This window comes from Sebastes umbrosus, chromosome 22 (assembly GCF_015220745.1).
Source record: "Sebastes umbrosus isolate fSebUmb1 chromosome 22, fSebUmb1.pri, whole genome shotgun sequence".
In the NCBI taxonomy this organism is placed as follows: domain Eukaryota; kingdom Metazoa; phylum Chordata; class Actinopteri; order Perciformes; family Sebastidae; genus Sebastes; species Sebastes umbrosus.
The window spans coordinates 14034741-14060017 of NC_051290.1; the positions used below are offsets into that span (position 1 = coordinate 14034741).

Below are 25277 nucleotides of genomic sequence, written 5' to 3' on the forward strand. Positions count from 1 at the left end.
ATGGATATAAAGGTACCAAAGGGAAACATTTTGTCTGCGGGTTACATCCCTCCCCCTCCTCCCCCCCCGGAAAAAGAGAAACAGAAAAAGATTAGAAAAGCACTCTGGGAGCAATTCTAAATCTCACAGATCAGCAGTGAAGGGACAGCCAAGCTGGCAACAGAGATATGGAGGCACAATGGTGAATCACTCCCACGCGTCCTACAACAATGCAAGACAGGGCCAGTGACTCAGAAGTACTGATTCGCCTATACTTGTACGTATGCGCTCCCGCACTCCGCCGCCATCCTCGTATAACAGTTATGAGCATGTTGCATTTCGGTAGCTCAGGCTATAGTGTTTCTGGCCGCCCTCCAAATCTAGTAAAAAATCATAGAGAGAGAATCACGTTAAGGACTTACTGCTGAGGGTAATATCTTACATCTGAGTACTCAATTACACCCTGCTACTGTTCCTAATGTGTGGAATATTAGTTGAGCCAACATCATTTGCATTTTTTACAGAGCTCACTTTCTTAAGGTGAAATTCCTCCCCTATTTTTTTCCGCTCTAGTTTCCCCCCCCCCCTCATCAGCTTACTTCTCCAATGAAATCTCCCCTCTGTCCCCCTTAATGCAGCTTTTTGCTTGTGTCTGCACGTAAAAGAGCTCAGGGCTCTTCTCTGCATTACCGAGATTGAAGAGAGAGTGAGAGCGTAAGAGCGAGCGAGAGAGGAAGAGAAAGAAGTGATCCGTTTCTCGGCTGCTTCTCTATCGGCGGACCCACACAGACGAACACTTCTAATGTGTGCACGCACTTTCCCCACTTACTTACTGAGCACGCCGCTGTAAATTGCGTGATAAATGCCTTATAACACATTTTTGCATGTCGTATAGTAGGCTATGTGTGAAGGATTCATGCAACTTGGAAGGGGCTGCATGTGTAAACCCTCGCAACTGCTTTACAAAGCTGTGAGAATTTAAAGTAGGAGAGCGTAGAGCGCCACGGCAAATAAATACTTCTTAGCGGTTAAGCCATAGCCACATTTAGCCAAAATGATGTAGCTTCTAATAGAATATCAGCAGCAGAGCTTATGTGGCTGACATTTAAACCAAACTAATATCTGCGAGGGACAGGAGGCAATTAGCATAGCTTAGCATAAACACTAGAAGCAGGGGGAAACAGCTAGCTCAGCTCTGTCCAAAGTCCAAAAAATACTCTTACCAGCAGCTCTGAAGCTGGCTTATTAACACAATACATCACATTCGTTTAATCTGTACACAAACAGATATGTGAAAATTGTAGTTTTACAGCGACATACGTGCTGTTGCTATTTCTTTGTCAAGCAGTCAGTCATGGTGACTTCCTGGAATTCACAGTGGTTGCCTGGCAACCTCACGGCGACAACAAGACTCGTGAGATGTTGTTACATAAAAAAATAATTTTTCGTACTACAATCCACGTGTCATGAAGACATATTTTAGACTTTTTCGCGTGTCATTTCTATGCCCACGCAACAAAACTACGGTAACGTCTGCAGTTAGGTTTAGGCAACAAAACAAGTTAGTTAGGTTTATGAAAAACAGAATGGTTGGGCTTCAAATGAGCACGTAAACTAAGTAAAATACGTACAGAAACAACGTAACATAAGTACAGAAAACACGTCACAAACGTCACTACAAAACACGTGACGAGCGTTACTAACATAACTTACAAAACACCGGTATCAAACACCTTTCTCCTGGTTGATGGTCCTGTGTTTGTTGGACCCATCCACCTCGCCTCCCTCCAATCATAAGTGGCCTTTGTCGCTTTTTATTCTACAACACTAGCTCTGAGCGTGGCATATTAACAAGCATGCATTTACATTGCAGTCAGTACAGACTACACGGCGTACTAAATGACACACCAAAAGCAAGAATGGCATTCTTATTGCACGCTAAATGCCTTGCAAATTACGTGCCATTCATACGCCTTTTTTGTGCAATAATGAGCTGAAAATGTCCCATTTACTTTACATACAGTACAAAAGAACACATAATCACTCTAAATCATATATACTGTACAGTGTTGTTGAAGATAGTACAGCAGCTTCCTCTACCAGCTTAAAATATAATGTTCCAAAACCCCAAACCTGTGTGAGTCACTCCCAGCAAGCAGCAGCAGCAGCAGAACATCGACTGAGTTGACTGCTTTTCTAAACTTGATGGCTCTTCCCACGGGTGGCAAAGAGATAGTGCGGTCATACCTCAGGCTCTTTTCAAACACACATGCACACAACACGGATACAATCCTCAAGCACATCCATACAAACAAATATGCATGCCGCATTCCAGCACATCAATAACGCCTGAGCAACGAAGAAATCGTTGCCAAAATTGAGAGAAGAGAAGCTTCGGTATCTCAGTGTGTTATATATACTTTGCCACCGGACTGTGTGATACTCAGCGAGGGGGCCAATTTGAGGAAGATGGGTACTGACGATGGCCCTCGTCGCCACATGGCACCTGTCAGTGCCTGCGCTGACATGTGGGGACTGAGGCGCACCTCCTCCCCCAGCCGAGCACTCGGATAGAGAGAGAGATATATGGCAGGTAGCCTTTAAAAGTCTGCCACTTGGCAACACTGCATCATTAACAGGGCCTGCTGAAGGCCCCGATGCCTGGCGCGCTTCCAGGAAAAAAAGAGAGGGAGAGTTCAGCAGTCTCCTCGCAACCTCCCTCTCCCTCGCTGCCTCCATGCATCATCCTCTATCTTTAGAGTACTATGCAAAGTCAGCACTCCTCAACCATCTACCTTTAACACATCAAATGCATGCCCGCCAGCCTCTTTTTCACTGAGTGAAAAAAAAAAAAAAAAGAATCAACAGGAGAAGTGCAGGGAAGGTGGCGGAGTCTAACCATTAGGATAGTCACCTGGCGGGTGATGCTGCCGCTCTCATTTGTCCCCCATTCTCTCCCTCTTATCCCCTCCAATTGCACTGAAACAAACCGAAAAAAGTTCAATTCCCCCATCTTGAGTTTTAGATCAAGTGGCTTTCCACCGTAATACAATCCAATTTACTGTAAAATACCAATTACTGGTAAAGAAAAAAGGCCAATCCATTTAAAGTGAAAGTTGCATTATTAGAGCAGTAAGTGGTGTCTTCATGAGAATGCAGGCTTAGCAGAACTTAACAAGCGAGGCGGCTAAGCGAAGGACATCAAAAGAGGCCTAACTCGAGGAGTTGCACGAGTGCACAAATCACTTATCATAATTATCGCTGCTTCCACCGCCCCGGGCCCCCCCCCCCCATTCACAAATCGTGATCCTAAGCCATGTTGAAGTGCCACATTCATGAGGTAGTTAATTAAGGAGGGTCCAAAAGCAAAAACAACAAATGAAGGAAAAAGATGGTGATCATCAAGAGGTTGCCTTGATGAGATGCAGCCAACGGGGAGATACAAATCCAGGAAGGATAATATGAAGAGTGAGGGGGAGGAAGGTGGGGGTCATCTGATGCCCTTTACACCCGCAATTTATGGCACCTTTGGATGAGCACCGGGGGAAAAGATGGGTTGGTTTGATGTGTTTTATGAGCCTTGCAGGCCGCCCAGTCAGTGGCCATTACAGGAATGTTAGAGAGTAATCCATGAAGTCGACACCTCCCATAAATGATTTCCTGACACCACCTAGTTGCTCCTCAGCCATGCTTGTGACATGCTAGCAAACATCATTAATTTCCGTCGCAGTTTGTGAATAAATACGAGGCTGACTTGCTTTGCTTGGACATCTTGTGTACCCATCATCTTTTCATGCATTCTGTGCGTCATTTTTTTTTTTGTGCCAACTTTGACTGGTCTAACAAGGGGGGAATATTTCTATTGCATTAAAAGGGATAGTTCAGGTGTTATTATTTTTTTATTATTACTTATTTTGTATATTGTATATTAGTAGAATTTCAATTTTTTATTCTTATTTTATTCTAACGTTTATCTATTCTTTTGTTATTATACTGTTTTGACTTGCACCAACATAACCAAAGCAAATTCCTAGTGTATACCTCTTACACCTGGCAATAAATACGATTCTGATTCTGATTCTGATTGGAGAAGCAGATAGGAGGTACCACATAGGAACATAGCAATGGACTGCTGTGGACGGGGCCGACAGCATATTTTAGCCACGTAAAAGAAAGACTCACCTAAAAAAAAATCGATTTCAGTTTAAGTGTACGCTATATTCAGAATATTTTCGAAGGTTTACCTTGCCGTGAGACACCTATACAGTCTGTTTCTGACAGGGAACTGAAGCTGATATCTATGCTAAGCAACCAGACTACAGCAATTTTACCTTGCAGAACACGGGAGTTGCTTGCCTGCCGCTGCCTCGATCGAGGTGAAATTGATTTTTTTTTTTTTTTTTTAAATGGAGCCTGGTGGCTTTAGAGAGAGCATAGATGTATAAAATAACTTCAGTTCCCCATCTGGAATGGTTGTCTGACGACAAGGTAAACAGGCGAAAATATTGTAAATATAGCGTACACCTAAACTGATATTGATTTTTTTTTGGGGTCTTTATTTAGGTGGCTAAAATACTTTTTTGCTGCCAGCCCCGTCCACAACTGTACATTTCTTTGGTTCCATCCAGTAACTCCTGTCTGTTTCTCCAAACTGGGATCGTCACCTAATATAGGTAATACACTGACTATGGATAAGTACTTCATACAACCCCCACTACAAAACACCCAAACTATTTCTTTAACAGCCATCTGTTGTCCACCGGGGAGATTGACAGTTGCAGCAGTTATCTGAAATGTTCATTCTGCTTTCTTTCTTCAAGGCTGCTCCATCAGCACCTCTTATACACAGGCTGCATTGTAGTTCAGAGAGTGTGTGTTGTCTCTCAAGGGAAGACTTTACCCTCCAGTTATGATAGAGGCCGACCTCAAAGAAGAGCTATGCATATGAGTTGTAAGAAGAGGGAGCAAACAGTGGCTGGCTTGGGGGGCAGACGTCACAGGTTATTCTGGCAGTTGAGAAGCTTTGAATACCAGATGAGGTGGAATTTGCACGTGTGCATACAAGAGTTTGTATCCAGGAACGCGCATATATGTTTCATAATTTTGCTAATGATGTTTGGATGGCCAGATTGGACATTAAAAAGAGAAAAGGTTTACTCCATTGCTTGAAGCATTACTGCATGTTGAGTTGCTCCACTCCATCCTCACGCTTAAAGAAACACAAATTTTGTCAGAACTGGATTAGGCAGGTTGGAAACTATTCAATCCATCTGTCTGTGTTGGGTCCTCAACATTAATCATTAAAAGCCCAGAAATGTTGCCATTTTGTACACCTCACTTTGTTCTGGTAATGTTCTTCATGTACTGCATATTCACAACCCGGTCTCATTGAAAGGCGAATAAATAGCACAACATTTTAGGCGTTTCGCATGTCATTCAAGGCCACGTCGTTACCGTGAAATGGTCGCAGTTAAGTTTAGGCAACAAAACCACTTGAACCACAAAAACATCATGGTTAGGCTTAAAATAACTACGTGAACTAAGTAAAATACATACTTAAACGACGTAACATAAGTACGAAAAAACACGTCACAAACGTACCTAACTTCAAAAAAACTCAACACTTTGGGACAGGAACACCAGTCTCCTGGTTGAAAGTCCTGTGTTTGTTGGATCAATCCAAGCTTTTCGTAGCTATAGCTACGAACAGTGTATGAGAACATAGTGGAGCATTTAAAAGCTAAAGAGCCACATATTTTCCTGGTGGTGGTGGAGACCAAAAAAGGGCAAAAAGAAGAGTGAACATTGGATACATATATTTGTTACGCAGCAAGAAAATTACTCCAAATAAATGCTAATGTTGTTGAGAATCATAATGACTACTCATGTTTGCAACTGTTGGATGTTCTAGTTTGACATTTACAACAATAACTTCATCGAAGTCAGTTTGTGTGGCAAAAAACAGCAAAGGTGAAAAGACATAAGATGAAGCTGCCTGCACATTGTGTGCCTCAGCCATCCCCAAATAGAAAGTGCAGGTAGACATGGTGCTGAAGGGAAAGTCTAGTGTACGTCTTCACTGAAGCCCAGTCAGTCTGAGATTTGACATTTCACTGTCGATATTTTTCCTCTATTTCTCACTCAAAAAGTTCCTCCTCGTGTCTGCATCACCTGTGGTGGAACCAATGGGAAACTGGCATCTTAACCAGCACAAAGCTGTTTTTCTTCTGGTCATGTGCTTCTACTTTTACATTATTCTCTGTAGATCTCTTGTTAAGTTCACATAATGTATTTCATTGTCATAGATGAGCAACAGAACAGCTGAAATAGCAACATAATTTTGTTCCCATTGTCTGCACTGATGACGCAGCAAACAGAAGGGAACATATTGTTTGAGGCTTTACAGCAAGGTCTAGATTAAGTTGCTTAACCTCATACATCTGCACAGTATGTATAAACATGAGCTGTAGGATCTACTGCATTGTTACATGACTCAAACCTCCTCCATTCTCTAAAAGAAACATCCTCCACCGCTAAGTATTTTACCTCAGAAAGATCTGTCTTCCTGTTATACTCATGGTAAAACATGTAGATAATTGCTTTTTTAATGGTTGCATGGCTTGCAGATGACAGATTGTGCCAACATGCTGTGGTAAAATGGTGGGATTCGCAATTAGTGCAGTGGATATATGACAAATTGAACGCAAGCCATTTAGGATTACTTCAAAAACTGCAAGTCAACAACTTAAAGGGGAACACCACCTACATTAAGACTTCCAATATGTTATTCCCATGACTTAGGAAAGTTCAATCAATATTTGTGAGCATGAGCTCCTCTCTCTCAAAGCCAGAAACCAGAGAAGTAGGTCTCAAACTTGTGATGTAATCGGGTATAAAGTCTGGAGCTGCCCCATAGACAATGAATGAAGACTGGTTTTGTGTTGTTTTTTTTTCTTCTACCCAAAAGAGCTTTATTCTATTATAGTGTTCTCAGTTGTGAAACAGTTTGAGTTTGAGTTTGAGTTTTATCACTCTAGTTATTGGATTTGGGAGAGAGTTGTTCATGTCTACTAATATTTTTTGGACTGCCTTAGACCATAGGAAGAACATATATGCATTTTAAAAATGGGCATTGTTCCCCTTTAAAGGGTAACTTCAGTATTTTTTAGACCGGGTCCTTTCCATAATGTTGTCAGACACAAGCACTTTTAGTGGACGTACATTGACGGTAGGAATTGCCCTGAGTGATTACATTACAGCCCATTTAACGGCTGGTGGCTGCAGCGTTCTCCCTCAATACTGGACCAATTTCAAAAATTGTTGTCTCCATTAGTCACTTAGACACAAAAACATGGGGAAATAGGTTGAAAAATACCCTTTAAATGTCCCATTATATCAATGACTAATGATTTTTTGTATGCGACCAAGGTATCTACATTAGAAATTCACAAATTATAACTATTGTGTAATAAAAATGTCCCTCAGTTCTTTTAATTTCAATGTATTAAATAATTCCAAATGTTAATTATATTTTGAATGGCACTATTTCAAAATAACCAAAATAAATGAATACTCATGAATTTCACTGATCTCGACTTTTACATCTAGTCATCTTAGTCGTGAATGGGTACATGTAGAATATATATATATATATATATATATTTTAAAGGTGCAGTGTGTAGGATTTGGTGGCATCTAGCAGTGAGGTTGCAGATTGCAATCAACTGAAACGTATCCCATATGCCAAGCGTGTAGAAGAACTACAGTGGCCGACACGAAAACACAAAAACACAAAGAGAAAACATACTTATTAATATTCCATTTCTGCCAATAGATCCCCCTCAATGTTACACACTGTACCTTTAAGGAAAGGGTTCCTTCAATGATAAGGTTCCATAAAAAAAAAATACAGATTTTACAAAAACAACAACAAAAACGCCCAAACTGCATGTTTTATACGACTATTGATCTCATCCACAATATTTCCAATTACAACCAGTTGGAACCCAGATTTAAAATCTCACTCACGTCCTCCAAATCACTCATCAACATCCAACAATGAGAGTGGAAACAAACCCTCATCATGTTTCACTGGCTTTGTGTTGAAGTGTTCTTACATTTCGTGCGGGGATGAGGAGCTGAAACAGCGTAACCGTGGTCGTGCCCTGGGCCAATTATTTCACACATCTGATGGGGTGAAATGCCCGAAAGTGCTATAGCTTCCCCCAAAAACTTGGTGTTTCACTTCTGCACAGGCATTGATCTGGACGTAGTGAGATCTTGCTAACAGAGCTTCGGCCATGTGTTAAGGCTAACAAGGTGAAAAAATAATAACGAGCAAACCCAAAGAAGAGGTCTCTGACCTGACTGCACTGCTACTATTCCCTCAATCCAAATCATCCAATGTATTACTCCTGCTGGAATAGACGGGCGCTAAGTGGAAAGTATGGAAGGGGTGTTCGTTATCCGTGACCCGGCACCGCCTGACCCTGCACTGCAAAGTACAGAAATTAGAGGAAAGCTCTTGAAAAGCTTTCGAGTCTTTTTATCTGTGTGCTTAACGACATGAATCATCACAGGCTGAGGGAAGAGGCTGAAATAGCGAACACAAAAAAATGGCAGGTGAACTGAACAACACCACTCAGCGCTGCAGCATATGGTGGCCGGCGTCCACCGACGTCTTTTTCTCCTGTATTTGTTACTCCAAACTCTCTATGAAGAGCTTTTGGCATGTCAGCAAAAGCTGTTGGAAAAGCAAATAGTCATTATCTCCTACCCAGGCAACTTTGAGCAGCTTGTTGCCTAGCATGAGGCCGTCTGTTGATGATGTAAGCCCGTGCACTTCACAAGCACCTTCAAAAACATATTATTTTATCACTCGATGCAGCGCTTCATGTCTCAGTTTTAGTATTGTGAATAAATTCATTATTGACCAAAGCAGCTACAAGGACACTCTCTGAGCACAAACAACAAATACTGGTAGAAAAAAAACATCCTTTTCTCTATTTAATTTTGTCAAGCCACAGTAGAAAAGCCTTGAAATCATGCTCTGTGTATAGCAGTGGTGGAAAGTAACTAATTATATTTACTCAAGTACTACAGTACAAGGTTTTTTTTTTACCAAATTTCTTCTCTTAACCTCTCAGATCATTTCATTCAAAGCGGGTCAATGCACTTTTTTGCTGAACAGCAGCCACTGTGGCTACAAGTGACAGTGACAGGATGATGGTAAATGCCAAAAGGTAGTCCAACAGTAGCACAAATAGAGTCATAGCATCAGCGAACTGACTCAGTAATGTCTGTTACAGAGTAATATCGATCTAAAGTTTGCTAAAGTTAGCCACCATAAGCTGGTCAAACCAGACTAAGTAAGCAAAACCCCTGAGCGTATGTGTGTTTTATTGCTTATGAATTCCAATTTGAATTTGTAGGAGGAACAATGTGGTAGGACTCCTGTCCTACTCCACATCGTCTCACAACCCCCTCAGATTTATCTTGTGACCCGACCTCTAGGTTGGGAACCAATGGACCAAACAGCCTAACAGTACATAAAGTTAAAACCATAGACTGTATATAAGGAGTGGAGGTCGTCCGTGACGTCACCCGTTGGTTTGTGGACTGCTGTTTTGAAGCCTCGAGTTCGTCGCCATCTTGGTTTTTTTGCAACCAGAAGTGACACGAGAGAGTGGAGCTAAATACAACTGAAAGCTTAATAAAACATATTTAGGGTCGTGTCTAGAAGGTGACCCATGAGTTGAGTTAGGCTTTAGGTTAGGCATTGACCTTGATTAGTTAAGGTTAGGACAGGTCGTCGGGCAGCGAGTCTTGCTAAAGTTTTTGCAAGATTTGCCAGATTTCACAATTTTAGGGTTACCTGCTAGACACGATAACGCCGTGGTAGCGACCTGTCAATCACAAGGTAGCGACGCCCTAATGCATCCCCTGCTTTATGGTCTATTTGACTGTAAGTGGGACCATAACTTACTAAATGAACATCATGCTGTATTGAAGAAGACTCGAAACTAGCGATTGAGACCATAAACTCATGTTTACAATGTTTACTGAGGTAATAAATCAAGTGAGAAGTAGGGTCATTTTCTCATAGACTTCTATACAATCAGACTTCTTTTTGCAACCAGAGGAGTCGCCCCCTGCTGGCTATTAGAAAGAATGCAGGTTTAAGGCACTTCAGCATTGGCTTCACTTTTCATACCCAGAAGTTGCCCACTGGTTACAACACCTCCACCAGTTACAGTTGTAAAATGCTGCTTTAGAGTATGCATTGATGCATCGGTTGTAGTACAGTATCTTTACATTGTCGTATTGGTACTTCTACTTAAGTAAAGGATCTGAATGCTTCTTCCACCACTGGTGCATAAACAGAAAGACGTCAGTATTCTTTACTCTCCTATTGCACAAATTGTTCAATCTGTTGTTGCCTCTTCTACAGAGTTAAAGGAGAACCTTGGCTTAAGGTGTGATCTTGTTTCAAACAAAAGGCATTACTGACCGCGCTGACCACAGAGTGATATAACTGAAAAAAACAAGCAGGCAGGCACCTACCATACTTGTGTTTAGTGTCGAGTTTGGGTTAGGAGGGGTTGCGTTTTCCATTACCCATTTGTCGTACTACTCCCCTGCAACCTTTTCAGAAAAACAAAATAGGATGCCTTTGTATAAACTGCCATTGAGGGAAATTACACTGATTAGTGACTCTATTTACTTAGTTTTAAACACACCAATATCAAAAGGGAGAATGTTTTAGGATGGGAATAAACAAGGTCGTAAAAGCACAAAACTGCATGATTAAAATGTCATAATCCACAAGGGTGAAACTGGGATCTAATTCATTTAATCAGAAAATTACTCTGATTGAACAGATAGAGGAGGGAGGAGGGAAAAATAACTTTGTACAAAAGGTCATATATCAACAGAGCAAAACTCAAGGGCCTTTTTTTTTTTCAGTGATTGGGGGCCTGTTTGTAATGGATTTCGAAAAAATTGGCTCCTATCTATAGGGTGCCATATATCTCTCCTGGCAGCACTGTCATATGACATTCGAAGGCCTGAAAGTGACAGATATTTACACGTTTAATTTAAGACGGCATCATGCCCTCCATGGCAGGGAAATTTTGAAAAATAGGCGCTATGCTAGCGCGGACACTGGGGATATGACAATCCATGATTAGAAATTGATTTTTTGCTTTAACCCCAGGTTCAATTATCGGGCTTTATGTTTGATGGGACCATAATGGAGCCTATCTGCAAATACAGCCCTGCGCGCGGCTCGTGCCATTTTGTTTTCTTTCCCATCAGGTCCGATCGAGCTGTAATTGATTCACTAATTGCCTTTAATTATAAAGTAAATGACTTCTTTCCAACCGCCAGTTGGGTTATCTGTTTCGGTGGCTATCAAAAGGAGAAGTTAATAAACTGGATGATAGGGTTAATAATCACAATCAGCGCTGTAATTCTCATTAGATCCAAATACGCATAAAGAAATGCAATTACTTCATGAGCATATAATTGCTTCGTGTAACATCTTCGCAATCTTGCTGACAATTATATTTGCGGAATTAAACCTAAATCAATCACGTATTACCTTGAATGTCACCACTGTTATTTCTTGAAATATTTTCCCTTCTTTTTTGTTTGTCCTGTAGTGGAGGTTACGCCGGAGCAGCTGAGCTATTTGCAGCTTATTGAGGAAAGTGAATCACAGGACGAACATTTTTTTTCTCCTACACATTATTTCTAAAAACAAAAGTTCCCCGGCTTGTCGGGGGGGCCGAGAGAGAAAGCACGCTGAGATTTCTGCTGCTGTTTGCGGTTGTTGTCGAGTTAAACACACCGCTTGCTTTGCCACCCCTGATAAATAAAACATTGAAGTGCTTCTGGGAGAAAAAAGGGGGCTGCCTCCCTGCCTGCATCTCCCTGAATGCACTGTGGACACTGTGTCTCCGCTTTGACACCACGCACGCTGGTTTTCACCCTTCGGCACTCACCCCGTCCCACCCCATATTCACTCTGAAAATATTCATGCGTATTCTGAAACTTGTAATCTCCCCAGAGTGTGCACAGCCTTACAGGACACCCAGCGAACGTACTGTAGTCATGATGCATTTGCATGAACGCCTGCGCACACAAAGACTAAGATTGAAAACGGAGATAATTCTGCCGCATTAGTCCCCCCTCGCTTTACTGTTGGAATAATCCCCTCAAACATTTATTGGTTTTTCTTCCAGATAATATCATTAATAAATGTTTGAGCTACAAAAGAATGAGCTAAACTGTAGCTGCTAGAAAACACAGGAGAGTTTCACTTCCCCTAGCCCATGGATTACAAACGTGACCATTCCTAAACACCTAACACGCCGCTCTGTCAGCGTGCTTCTCAGACGCCTCGCCGTGTTCCACACAAACACTCGCTGAGTGCTTTCTGCACAGTCAAACATCATACATTCATAGATAAGAACCGCATGAATAATTGAAACCGCACACTGAATGGCATGACATGAGAGAGGAAAAAAAGAAATATCAATGCGGGTAGCGTCCGGGCACCTCCTTTTACTGCCTCGAAAATAAACAAGAAAATGAACAAAATAGGGGCCCAGAAAAGCCCTATGAAAATTTAATGGATGGATATTATTTAGTGGTGCTCTGCGCTGAATGGCTGTTGTAAGGTTCAAAAGATTTTTTTTTCTTGGGCGAGGACCACATTGCAGCACGTGAGCTGAATACGGCGGAAGGGTTTTCCGCTGTAGGGATTTGTTCAAGAGTCAAACACTATAATGGTGATGAACTACAGATGTAAGACAGAGAGCAAAAAGTCAACCGTCTGGTGAAATACAAATGCTGAACATTTTAACAGCTCAATGTGATACGAAAGCTGGTGCGGTGGAAGGTTTTTGTTTCAGAGCTTTATTTCACAGCCTATATAAAGAGAATGTTGTTTGCTTTTCTGTGCTTTCCATTACCTTACAGGATCGGAATTGTCCTGGTTTGTGATGAATTGAACCAACCCTTCAATTATTTGCAAATTGTAGGGTCGGAAACATATGAAAAGCAGAGGTGTTATCATGTCATGTCATTATCAGTCACGCACAAGCAAAGATCAAAACGTTTTCAGAGCATTGCATTTTATGTTACTCTTAAAAGGAATTGTTCGGGAAAGTTAGGGGGTGTAAGGAAATATAGAAAATACTGAGCATCGTGACATGTTTTGTGATACTGTATCGATTCTATAAACACTAGGGATGTTAATAATTAACCGTTTAACCAACATTAAGCATCTTAACTGATTAAAAGAAATGTTAATAATTAATTAAAAAGCTGAGAAAAACTTGTCACTTTAAGGAGAAAAGCTGGTCCACCTTAAGAGAGTCTGAGCCGGCGTCACAGATACAGAAAGTTGGCTCCAGTCTATAGCTCACTTGAGCTGAGGAGTGGTAGCCTCGTAGCATTTATTCACTTACAAATAAACTGTAGACACACTGTCTGCTACAGCTACATTCACAGCTATAAAGCCACCGACAACACACACACACACGGTCTGTCGGAAGCTTGCTGAAGTTACGCCGCGCTGACAGACCGTATGTGTGTGACAATGGTGAGCACGAAGCTACCAGCAGAGCTACAGCTCAATAATCAATAGTTACCTCCGCCAAGGCTGAAGGCCCAGGAAGGAGGTTATGTTTTCACCGGTGTTGGTTTGTTTGTTGGTTTGTCCGTTTGCAGGATTACTCCAAAAGTCTGCGATGGATTTTAATGAATTTTTTTGGAGGGGTGGGGTGTGGCACAATGAACAATCCATTAGATGTTGGTGTCGATCCGGATCATGATCCAGCTTTGGGATTTTTTTTTTAATAACTCCGCTCAGCCTGTGCATTAACACCACAGGCTTTAAGACATGTGCAGTGTAACTGATGACACGTTCATGTTGTGTAACCCTGCCTCTTTCCTTCTGTCTGCAGAGAGAGGGGCAGAGAGAGAGCATGGGGGAGGGGAGGGCACCTGTAGATTCGGCGTTTTTTCACATTAAACTCTGTGAAATTACAGTTGAGTTCTACCAAAGTACACTTGGTGATTGTTGGAAAAGAGTAACGACGACGGTTTAGGTGAGTTTTACTTTGTTTCTGTCCAGTTTCAATGAAGTGTTTTACGATGCTCTGCTGCGTACAGCTGATCTCAACATAAACAACAATCTCCGAGTGCCATTCTAGTTTTATATTATATTTACCGTACAACTGTGAGAGTTGCAAGAAAAACAAATAGTACATTTCCCAAAATGTGTAACTTTCTTCATCTTTACATTTACCAAAGCCTTCAAAGTTGAGCAATCAGTAATAACTGTCATTTAAGATTAAATCCAGTGAGACAGAAAGATGTAAAAATTATCTTTAAACTAAAATGCCTAAATCCATTTGGGACATTTAAATCGAAGATAGATAGAATAATTGATTGGCACTGAAGACTAGTGAGGTTCACTTTGCTACTGATCTGCTCTTACAGCTCCTCTGTTTGTTCCTTTGCAATATTAATGAAAATGTAATTGCTGTGGTGAAATCATGGTCACGACTAAACAATATTCCACAGACTGTCTAATCCTGTTTATATTGGCCACCACTCTCTTTTTTGTTGTGCCGCTCCCACGGATTTGTCCCTCCTCAGCGGCAGGTTGTTTGCACCTTAAGATGGCTGCCATCTGTTGAGGATCCGCTGAGGGCGTCCGCCTGCTTACCAACATAGTTGACAGGATATAATGATGGATTACTTTATTAGAGAATATAATGAGACAATATTTAACTCTTCACCTATTTCAAACAGTATTTTAATACTTGTTTCAACAATGCTTACAGCTTTTTTTGTCGTGCTTTTGAATGAAAACAGATTGAATGTCTTATGAGTCTAATTCAGCTTTGCCTAAGCCATTCTGTAGTCCTAAAGCTGCAATAATCAATACATTACTAGTCATTTATTGGAAGAATAAGTATTGTAGAGAAAAAAATCTATTTACAGGTACAGGTATTTACAGGTTCACAACAGGTTTAAGTGTAAATGTACTAATACTGTACTAAGTGAAGTCTATTAGGGCTTTTCCATTGGCACTTTTGGCCGCGCCGAGTCAAAACATGCAGCGCTGATTTGCGTTTCCATTACCAGTTTTGGGGCACTGAGTTGTGACAAATCGCACCCGAGATGGACCATCTCCGGAGTCTGGTCAAATACCAAAATAATGGGACTTTTATTGTGAAGAATATAGGAAATGAAATGTGTTTATTGACCGGTTTACAGCCGCTCCTTTGACTACTAGTCACAGCCATGGTTACACACTCCTTCAAGCCGGTAGCCCTGTTGTAATGGAGATGCAAATCCCTGCCGTGCTGGGCTGATGCACCAAGTCAAACCGAGTCAAGCCAAGCCAGCACATGCGAATGGAAAAAGGGGCTTATGTCATTGGTTTCCGGTCCCAAATCTAGATACAAAACAAGACAATTCAGAACAAGTAAGAGTCAAGTTCTGGTTGTATATATCCAATCTCTATCCAAAATATGCATCCATTAATTTTTCTATGGTTCCTTCTGTTTAAGACTGGGGGCTAGAACCAATCCCACAACCCCTGTAGAGGTCGCCCAGTTTCCAATTCATCCACTCTGCATGGCTTTGGATATCCAGGGCAGAACTCCACACACAAAGGCCCCATGAGCCGGCCAGTGGATTTGCCTTGAGGCGACAGTGCTAACTACTTATTTTCAATGGATTAATTGGGACAAAAAGTAGGATAGGTTGCAACCTTAAATGTATGCTTTTTAAATAAGTTGGAAACTGCTTTAAGTAAAGTCCAAGTATGCTCGAACTCTTTCTGACAATCTCTTCTGGAAGGCATTCATGGTGTTGTACTTGTTTGTACACACAAAAAGGGACAGAAATAGTCGTGTGAAGTATAAAAAAAGAAAGCTTGAGAGAGAAGTTTCTTACTTTCTCACCTCCACATAGCTGGCCAATCACTGCGTGAAGTGGTCGTGAATGTCGGATTGTTTCCAAAGCTCTTGGGCATCTGATAAGTAGTTGGAATATACTGACACCTTTAGGTTATTTCAATCAAACCCAAGTCAATTCTCAAGGGGTATGACTTGAGTCTGAGGGTGGACATTTATACTGTGCCCATCATGATGTAAAAAAGATTGAAGGTAGTATGTAGAATATATATGTTATGGTTTCCACTGGAAGTACAAGTTGAGCTGTAGAATTGACAATTACTATCTTTTCATTAAGTGGTTGGTTGACTCGTTGGACAGTTTCCTTGTGCTTCCAATTACACGCATAGAATGCAAAGCATTGAAAAAATTGAAATGACATAACGCCAGAGAGAAAAATAGTAGTCGGAAAGTGAGTCAGCTGCCAGAAACTGCTTTCCCTTCTCTTTTTCTATTTCTGAACTGTACCTTGCTGAGAAAGTATTGTGAGGAATAACGGCTAATCCACTGGGAGGATGTCTTAGACTATTCCAGGAGAAAAAAGGCTGCTTCAGCAAGTAGCAAAGTACAGGAGCAATGGCAATGACAAGGCCCCCACCCCACCCCACCCCTCCACACTTTACATACAAATAGCTGTCAAAATAAAATTGCCTATTTTGAATAAGAGTATGCCTGGGACGAAAACACAAATATATGAAAGGACAAAGCAGCCCAGTGGAACAGACAGAGAGAGCATGAAATAAGATATTAATGTGTTCTAAATTGAAATACATTGCGTTATGACTTTGCAAATAAAGTAAACTCGTGTCACTTTCATCACTTTTTTTTAATATAAATGTTATTATTAGTTTTGATATTTTGTTCCTGGATGCCTCCCATTGTGGAGCATAATGATATTTTTCATTGTGAGAGGTCACCGCGGTGTTTTGATAGAGGTCAATAAAAGGTTGGCCTCTTGGAAAAGCAAGATGAACATGAATATTATTTCCTGCAGAGACCATGTAAGTGCAACGGTATCAAGTGCTCATAAGGTAACTATATTTACTATTGTAAACAAATAAAAAAAAACTTAGGCACCTTATTTTATGAAGAGCTTTGGTTTGTCTGCTTTTGTAGAAAGATTTTAAAGTCAGGGTAAAGCAAAAATAAATGAGTTTGTGTCACCACAGAATATTAACAATATTAGTTTTAAGAATATTAACCACCTAGCCAAATTTTAATGATTATAAAAAGCTGCAAATGTTGTTGGACTGAATTGATCAAATCCTGATAGTGAAACCAGTCATTTCGTGGGGGTTGTTACGCTCAAAACAATTTATCCACCAGTTTTACAGCTGCAACAGTAGCAACGGAGTAGGCTACGGAGCCTGTGACGTAAGCACAAGTTTAAATAACTTGGTTGTGATTGGCCAGTGGGTCCAATCCAGGAAATCCCACAGCATGCAGCACGCTCTTATGCGCACCCCAGATTTTAATATAATGTTAAGGGAGGGTTACGCTAAGGATGGCACCAGTGTGTCATCGAGCCATGATTTCAGGCCTGTCCAAAAAAATCCTGAACACAAAAACAGTGAAAAAATGTTTTTTAACGGTCTAACTCTGCAATTCAGTACTATACAGTATTTTCTCATGTTTTCAGCATTGTTTTCTAAAAATGTATAAGGCTGACCCAGATTTGCCATGGTAATCAACTTCCAAATCAGTATCTGAAGGCTTTGTTTTTTTTATATAAGTATGTAAAAATTATGTATAAATCCCCAAATAGCCCAATAAGACATAATACCACATTATTCATATTCAACATGAATTATTATTAGTTATTCACACATACGGATATCACTGTTTGTTGTGCGTAGAGGTGTTTGTGTATACAGTAGTGCAGCGGCACTGTCCAGGCTCTGAAACGGGGGGAGATGGACAGACAGAAGAACATGTCAGTCTGCTTCACCGCGCCACGCTACGAAGCTTCGAATGTTTCTCACCGAAACGTCGTAGCCCAAAAAAATGGTATTCGAGACAGTCCTAATAATGTATACTGTGTTTTACCTGGACTGTAACTTATCAAAACTGCATACTATAACTCTAATCACAGAACGCAATCCAATACAACAACATGAATCTCTAAGAAGCTCATAATGTTCAGTTTTTGGTGACAGAAATATATAAATTCAATTACATTGTATGTGTATTATATTCCTGTACTGGACTATATTACATTGAGGGGTGTTTTTGTCCTCCTCATTTACATACATGAGGGGTGCAGAATATTAAAAACACATCTGAATATAATGCCGTCCTGTACAACACCATCACTGACTATGACCTCAGTGCTAAAACATACAATTAAATTAACAAAAAGATGACAGGCATCATGAAAGTAGGCTTTATGGCAGTTATATATTGCATTAGGTGTACCTAATAAAGTGGACACAGAGTGTACTATTTGATACTATAATTCTATATACCTAGTATTGAGTTGGCACCTTTAGGTAGGTGTCGGTTTAGGAAAAATAAATGACAAGAAAGTTCAGAGACATGACATGAGACTGCAGTTTTAACGCTGCTGAGTCCTAAACCAGCCGTATAAAAATGGAATTTGAGCGGTGATCACATTCATGGCCGTCACTATAAATCTAGCGGCTAAATTTGATCGGAGCAAAGCCCGTGAGGTCAAAGGTCAAATTGCACTCGCAAACCTCTATAAGCCGTCACTTAATTTGGAATCTGGAGTGCCCGTAATCACTGACCATTATTAGCTCCGTCACATAATGTAAGATATATGAGGCGAGAATGGCCGAGGCATTATGTTTGTGATATTCATTTTGATTTTTAAGCAACAGCCATATAGATAGAATAATCAAGAAAAATGAGACAATTATCCATCAAGGGCATTACGAGGCAGGAGCCAATTTATCCCCGACGTGGAAGGCTCTGAATGGGCTTGATAAATCATCAAGAAAGGGGATATCATTTGGCCTCACAGCGAAAAAAAACTGTAGCGCAAGCATATTTCAAACCATTAAGGGCTAAAGTTAGCTCTCACACCCCCCTCCCGCCAATCTATCAAAGGGTGTGCAGTCTTTAGTGTGAGCCTAACAGCGGGCTGGGCTGTGTGCTTGTGAGGTGCCCTAAAGAACAAATGTTTCATTTTCATTAGTTACCAGGTAGCGTGTGCCTCCGGGCCCCGGACAGGCTTTCTCAATGTCTGAGTGTAAAATCGCTCCTGGGAAGATAAGGGATGGAGAAAAAAAGTTTTCAACCACTTTCCAGTTGGAACAAGGCTGGAGAGAAAATACTGAATATCACAAGGAGGATATTCATCTCACTTTAAGTAGTTCTTTTTTCCTGCATTAAAGTACTGCTGATATGGCTTGGCTTCCTTCTGCAATGATTATCACTCTGCCTGTAAGCTTAAAGATATAAAGGATGTGATGGTAACTAATGACCAACCTTTGGTGTAATGGCTTTGTTTTTCTTACAACAGTTTGTTCAAAACTTGCTCACATTATTGATCATGTACTTTTTTTTTTTATCCATCACGGCCACTCTAAGCTGGTGAAGTGCATTAGCAGATAATGAACTGAAGGCAACATGAAAGTCAATTGAGGAAATAGACGACTTCAACTATTTCATTAGCCTAGGACAACCATTTTTGTTTCATCAGCTAAAACAATTTTGGTGCTGGGTAACAATAATCTGCATGACATGCTTAAAAAAATCCCCATAAATATAGTAATTCCATACCTTTATTTATTCTACACGAACAGAAACCAATTAAGATAGCAGTGTGCAGGCATGTTTCCATATTTTACGGTAAAACTTGGTGATTTTGGTCACGTGTTAGGAAAAAAATGCGAGTCTCTGGATTAGTTACCTATCAATGACAGTTTTCAGAGTTGGTGGCGGAGTCCGCCATTCCCCCTCATGAGTCACAAGTTAGGAAATAAACACGGGTCTCCAGAGTAAGACGGTTAATTGATGAATCAACTGAAAATAATTTGCTAGCACCAACCACATTCGGTAGTTATCTCTCTCAACGCATCGTCACCAGCCGGAGCACAGCCAATAGCAACGCTCTCTCTCTGAAATGACCTGTGATTGGCCAAAGTCTCCCGTCTCGGGCTAGATTTTTTTTAAAGCCTGAAAACAGAGCCAAGAGGAGGTGCAGAAGTCTCTCAGAACACTTGAATTACAATATGCTGAAAGGGTTATTATGGAATTTATTGCCCAATGATGCCAAAAACAAACTGCAGGTTTACTGAAAATGATCGATAGTTGCAGTCCTACTCTGGAGATGAAAAGACAATAACACATCTATATAATCTTATTGCAACACTATGCTTCTTTATTATTTGTCTTCTTTCATAAGGGGTGACTTTTCTTTCTTAAACTTTTCATATTGTAAGACTGGGCTACTGGTAGACAGGACAGGCACCAGAAAGTCTAACACATTAATGCTATTTAATTCGTTTTTTAAGAAATTGCCCAAAAAGATTTCCCTCCTTCGCCAGCCTATTAGCTTATCTACCTTCTCCTGACATGAATTTCACCTGAGTTGACTCGGTAATCCCGAGTCAATCACCCCTGTGCTATTTCTCCGCTCACTCCTCCTCAGCCTTTTTTATCTGAAGCCGTCCGCAGGGCGCCCGTCACCGCATGCTATCGCCTCAGGACCAAATTTAGATGAAACAAATGGGGGGAATTTAGACAAATGTGCAGGTGAGACAAACAACTTCTAACTGCCCGAGGGCTCTGTGTTTTTTTTTTGTGTTTTTTTTGTTGTTACTGTAATTCCCTTCCAGAAAGTAATAACTTTATCTCAGGGAGGCTTATGAAGAAGAGACCCTCTGTTGGTGGATTCTGACAGATCTGGTAGAACGGGGCTTTATGTGTCCCTTTCATTTTCACAGCGCTTGTCCTTGCGAGTGAGCCACTTGATTTGTTGTCCTGCAAAATGTGCCATGTGGGCGGTGCACTGAGGCAGACGCCGGGGAGTGTCAATCTTCCCCTGAGATTTGTTGGAACTTTTTCTGAGGCTATTGTGAGTTTAACACCCTGAAGGGTTCACGCAGTTCTTTTCTTACAAGATATGTAGGCCAGCACAGTTTACTGTGAATAAAATATCACTATCATAACCTTTTCTGGCTATTCGCTCTTTTATTGTATTGTGAATTTTAAAAAGCGTTATAAATTTTCATGAAAACATAAACAGTAGGTAGCACTCACATAATAAAAACATCACGCCGAGAAGCTTATACTTATGTATTTGTTTATGAAATTGCCGGTTTTGGTCAAGCTGAACAATCAGAATGGCCTCTGGTGTCAAAGCAAAGCCGGTATTCTTTGTTGACAAATTACGGTATAGCGAAACCATTGATTGGGTTTTCTGAACAGGCAAGTGAACCTGACATGACAGGTGTGAGGAGACAATTTACAAATCCAAATCAAGTGACAGCTCTGCAATCATTCCGCTCTCGATTCATTTGCCGCCGGTCACGTTTCGGAGGGCTCCTCCAGTGGTACACGGAAAATGAAGAAAATCTGAAAGAGCAAACAAATATATGGCCGCATAATTGCACTCTATAAATCGGTTCAGAGAGGCTCGCTGCCACATTGGCGCACTTTCGATGATTATTGATTGCCTGTAATTGGACTGTCAAAACGCTCTCTTGTGATATTGGAAATGGATAAAACAAACACAATGTTTTTTACACAGGAGAAGCAATCAAATACAAGCATGAACACTGTGTTGTCTAATGGAGGAAGAAGTATTCAGATCAGTACCAATACAACACTTTAGAAAAATTATAACTCTTAAACGCCCTCAAACCTAATTTCTTAATTAGCCCTTTTTTCTATGAGCAATTTGGTTCCACATGAACACAATATTCTGCCAACTTTAAAACAGTTTTGGTTATTTCACATATTTCTGTATGTGTTTTTTTTCTCTGTCTCTGTCTAAATGATGTTTTAGTTATTAAAGGGGGAGAGAGAAGGGACGACATGCAGCTACCAAGGCGCCCAGTGAATTGAGTTTCTGAATGTTAATAAAAAACATTCCCCAAACTTTAAATTTGATTGTTGCTTATTTAGGCATGAATATTTAATATTTAATAGAGAAATACTTGAGATTTTAAACCAAGTGTTTAGGGGGCTTTAAGTTCTGGTTGATATGGCGACACCTGTGGTTACGGTGGTTCTTGTCCATAAAAAATTTGGTCCAGTACATTCATGCACGTACTGGATCATGAGCATGCTCTTTAAATCCAAAGCGGGAATGGCGGACTCCGCCACTAACAATGCAAACTACTATATAGAGCGATGACTGATCAGTGTGAATACTAGGGCTGTCAATCGATCGATCGCAAATTAATCACACATTTCTTATCTGTTCAACATATACCTTAAAGAGAAATTCATCAAGGATTTAATACTCTTATCAACATGGAAGTGAATGAATATGCTGCTTTATGCAAATGTAATATAGATTTATTATTGGAAATCAATTAACAACACAAAACAATGACAAATTTGTCCAGAAGCCCTCACAGGTACTGCATTTAGCATAATAAATATGCTAAAATCATAACATGGCAAAAACAACAGCTGTCAGTGTGTTGACGTTACTATGACTTGCCCCAAACTGCATGTGATTATCATAAAGTGGGCATGTCAGTAAAGGGGAGACTCGTGGGTACCCATAGAACCCATTTTCATTCACATATCTTGATGTCAGACATCAATGGACCCCTCTGAAAATGGCCATTCTAGTTTCTTCTCGCCAAAATGTAGCACAAGTTTGGAGCGTTATTTAACCTCCTTTCCGACAAGCTAGTATGACATGGTTGGTACCAATGGATTCCTTAGGTTTTACAGTTTCATATGATGTCAGTATCTTTACTCAAGCTTTAAAACTAAACCCAAAAAATAGAAATTAGTGGCGTTAAAACGAATTTGCGACAGCCCTAATAAATACATTTATTAACTACAGCAGAATAAATATAATCTATAAATAGCATCAAAAATTGGGTTTGATGTGATGAAAGTCTACAATAATTCCAGTCAAAGGGGCATCCATTCCACTTTTTCCTCCCAGTATGTCCACTTATCCACTAAAACCATCAAACTTTAATGCTGTAGATGAAAGTGCATATTTCAGAAAGTGGTTTAAACACTACATAAATTGCTATCTATAATATGATCTATAATATGATTCATCTGGTCGAGCAGCATGCAACTAGCATGACCCCCGGAGAAGGCTGATCTCATGCATTTGCAAGAGCGCTGCATGCGAAACCCCTCCTCGTCTTCTCTTGAGGTTATTATGCATTTGCTCAGATATTACAGGTTATAGGCGAGACTCTTTCGCAGAGTTATGTAAATGTGCAAAATTTTTAGTTGGAAATATTGATGGTATATATAAGATTAAGAGGGTTTTTTTTATGCAGAGAGAGATCAATCTGAAACCTCGACATGAGATAGAATTACACAAATCCATAGCAATGAAGTCACTCTGAGCCGTACTCATCTAGGATCTCATTTGAAACAGTTTTGACCATTGTTTTCAAGTCTTCAAGCACACATGTGAACACCAACACACTTCTATGCATCCGTGCACATGTGTGAGAAGCGTCTGAGTAGTAGTGGTCATTTTCTCCTTGATGGGAGCCAAAGAGAACGGCTGTCAATGAGAGTGACCTGAATGATAGATTGCCTACTCTGCGGGGGGCCAGCGAGGCCATTTCAACACGGGGACATTCACTTAGAAAACACTCCAGTTCTCCTGTAGAATTTATACCCTCCATCCTCTCCCGAATCAAAAGCCGTCTGCGTCAGTGTCATTTTCACTACGAGCCTATAGCGGGAACCTGCATGAGGTGTGAAGCAACTTCTTTCCTCTAAAAACAAATAAGCAGCACAACACAACAGAACCTCCCTATGGGGAATCCTTGAAATGGATTATCTGTCTTTAAACACCCACACTCCTTCCTCTATTTCTCTCTTCTTCCTCTCGACATCTCCCTGTTCTGTGATCCAAATTATGAATCTCAAGAGGAGGGTGAAAGATAAAAAAGTTCCCACAGGAAAACAGACTTTATGTAAAGAAGAGGGAGCGGTATGTGGTCGTTGGTGCAATAGGGGAAGACACAACACGGAGATGACTGTTTAACTACCAAACTACACTATAGTTTTCCCTCACATGAAGTACATAATAACGTCTGTCTCTTCTTTAGTACCATGGCCACAGTGTAAAAGGATAGTTGTAGCAAGTTGCAATTGACAGACAAGTGTGGCTAAATCGTACATTCATCAATTTCATCAGAGCCAAACATTGTATTCTTCAACAATTGTACTTCGCCACCTGTTATTTTCCATTTTTATAATATTATTATGGATTTCATGGTGAATACTGGCCCACTTTCAAAAATGAGTGTGCTTCTTTATTTTTTTTTTCCACAAACTCAGAAGCCGCACCACCTATCATTACCTCCTCCTAATGGTCGGATTTCGGGGGACATTTCTCCACAGGCACAGATTGGCTTCCATGGCAACAGGCGTATAGGCTCACAGGAACCGAGGCCTGGCCTTGTTAACCTCAGCGCTGCACATGACAAAGAAACACATTGCTGCAGTCATAACACGATGTCCACACTTATGTTTTACTCGCTACATGGAATTATTGTACTGTGAAAGACACTCCTCTTTTATATAAAAAAAAAAAAAAAATTTAAAAAAGACCTGGAACTCTCTTCTCACTTTCTGTGGGAGGAAATAAAATCTAAAACGATACTGAAGCTGTTATGCATATTTTTCCATTTCTCACAAGAGGATAAAAATGTTTTTTTTAGCATACTTGTGGAGCTAGCATTTAAACTTCAGGTCTCTTGGTGGAAAGTTCCCATGGCGGCGGTTTGAGAGCCAACCGTGCTACTGACAAATGTTGATAAAAAAAACTGTTTTAGTCCATCCATGTCCATGGCTACCAATTGTTAGCGATTTAAACCGCCCCTTTATACCATTTGAGGAGCATTGTGCAGTTTGAGTTGGTTCCAGGTTTGGTTACGAAAACTGACCCGGGTGTCAAAACTCACAACATCGGGTGATCCTGTAACCTCAGCACCCTGTGTGTTACCCGTGGTTGGAATACAGTTTCATAGTATCAGTTTCGTAGTGGAGACTCTATTAACGGCTAACAATGTCGGCGCACACTGGGTTAAATATCTGTGGCTATTGGAGTGGGAGCGTGTCTATGTTTTCTCAACTCTATGTTCCCTTAACCCTAAGTTCCATCAATCATAGTTCTTTCAGCCCCTACGTTCC

The 25277-nt window shown here is 40.7% G+C and overlaps 1 long non-coding RNA gene across 1 annotated transcript in view; it reads right to left on the reverse strand.

The window, feature by feature from the left end:
• LOC119482217 overlaps nt 1–13271 on the reverse strand; it is a 79221-nt gene extending 65950 nt beyond the window's left edge. Inside the window, exon 1 of the long non-coding RNA XR_005205370.1 lies at nt 12957–13271. This is a non-coding gene — a long non-coding RNA (uncharacterized LOC119482217). The remainder of the gene's footprint in view (nt 1–12956) is intronic.
• Nucleotides 13272–25277: the final 12006 nt, after the last annotated feature.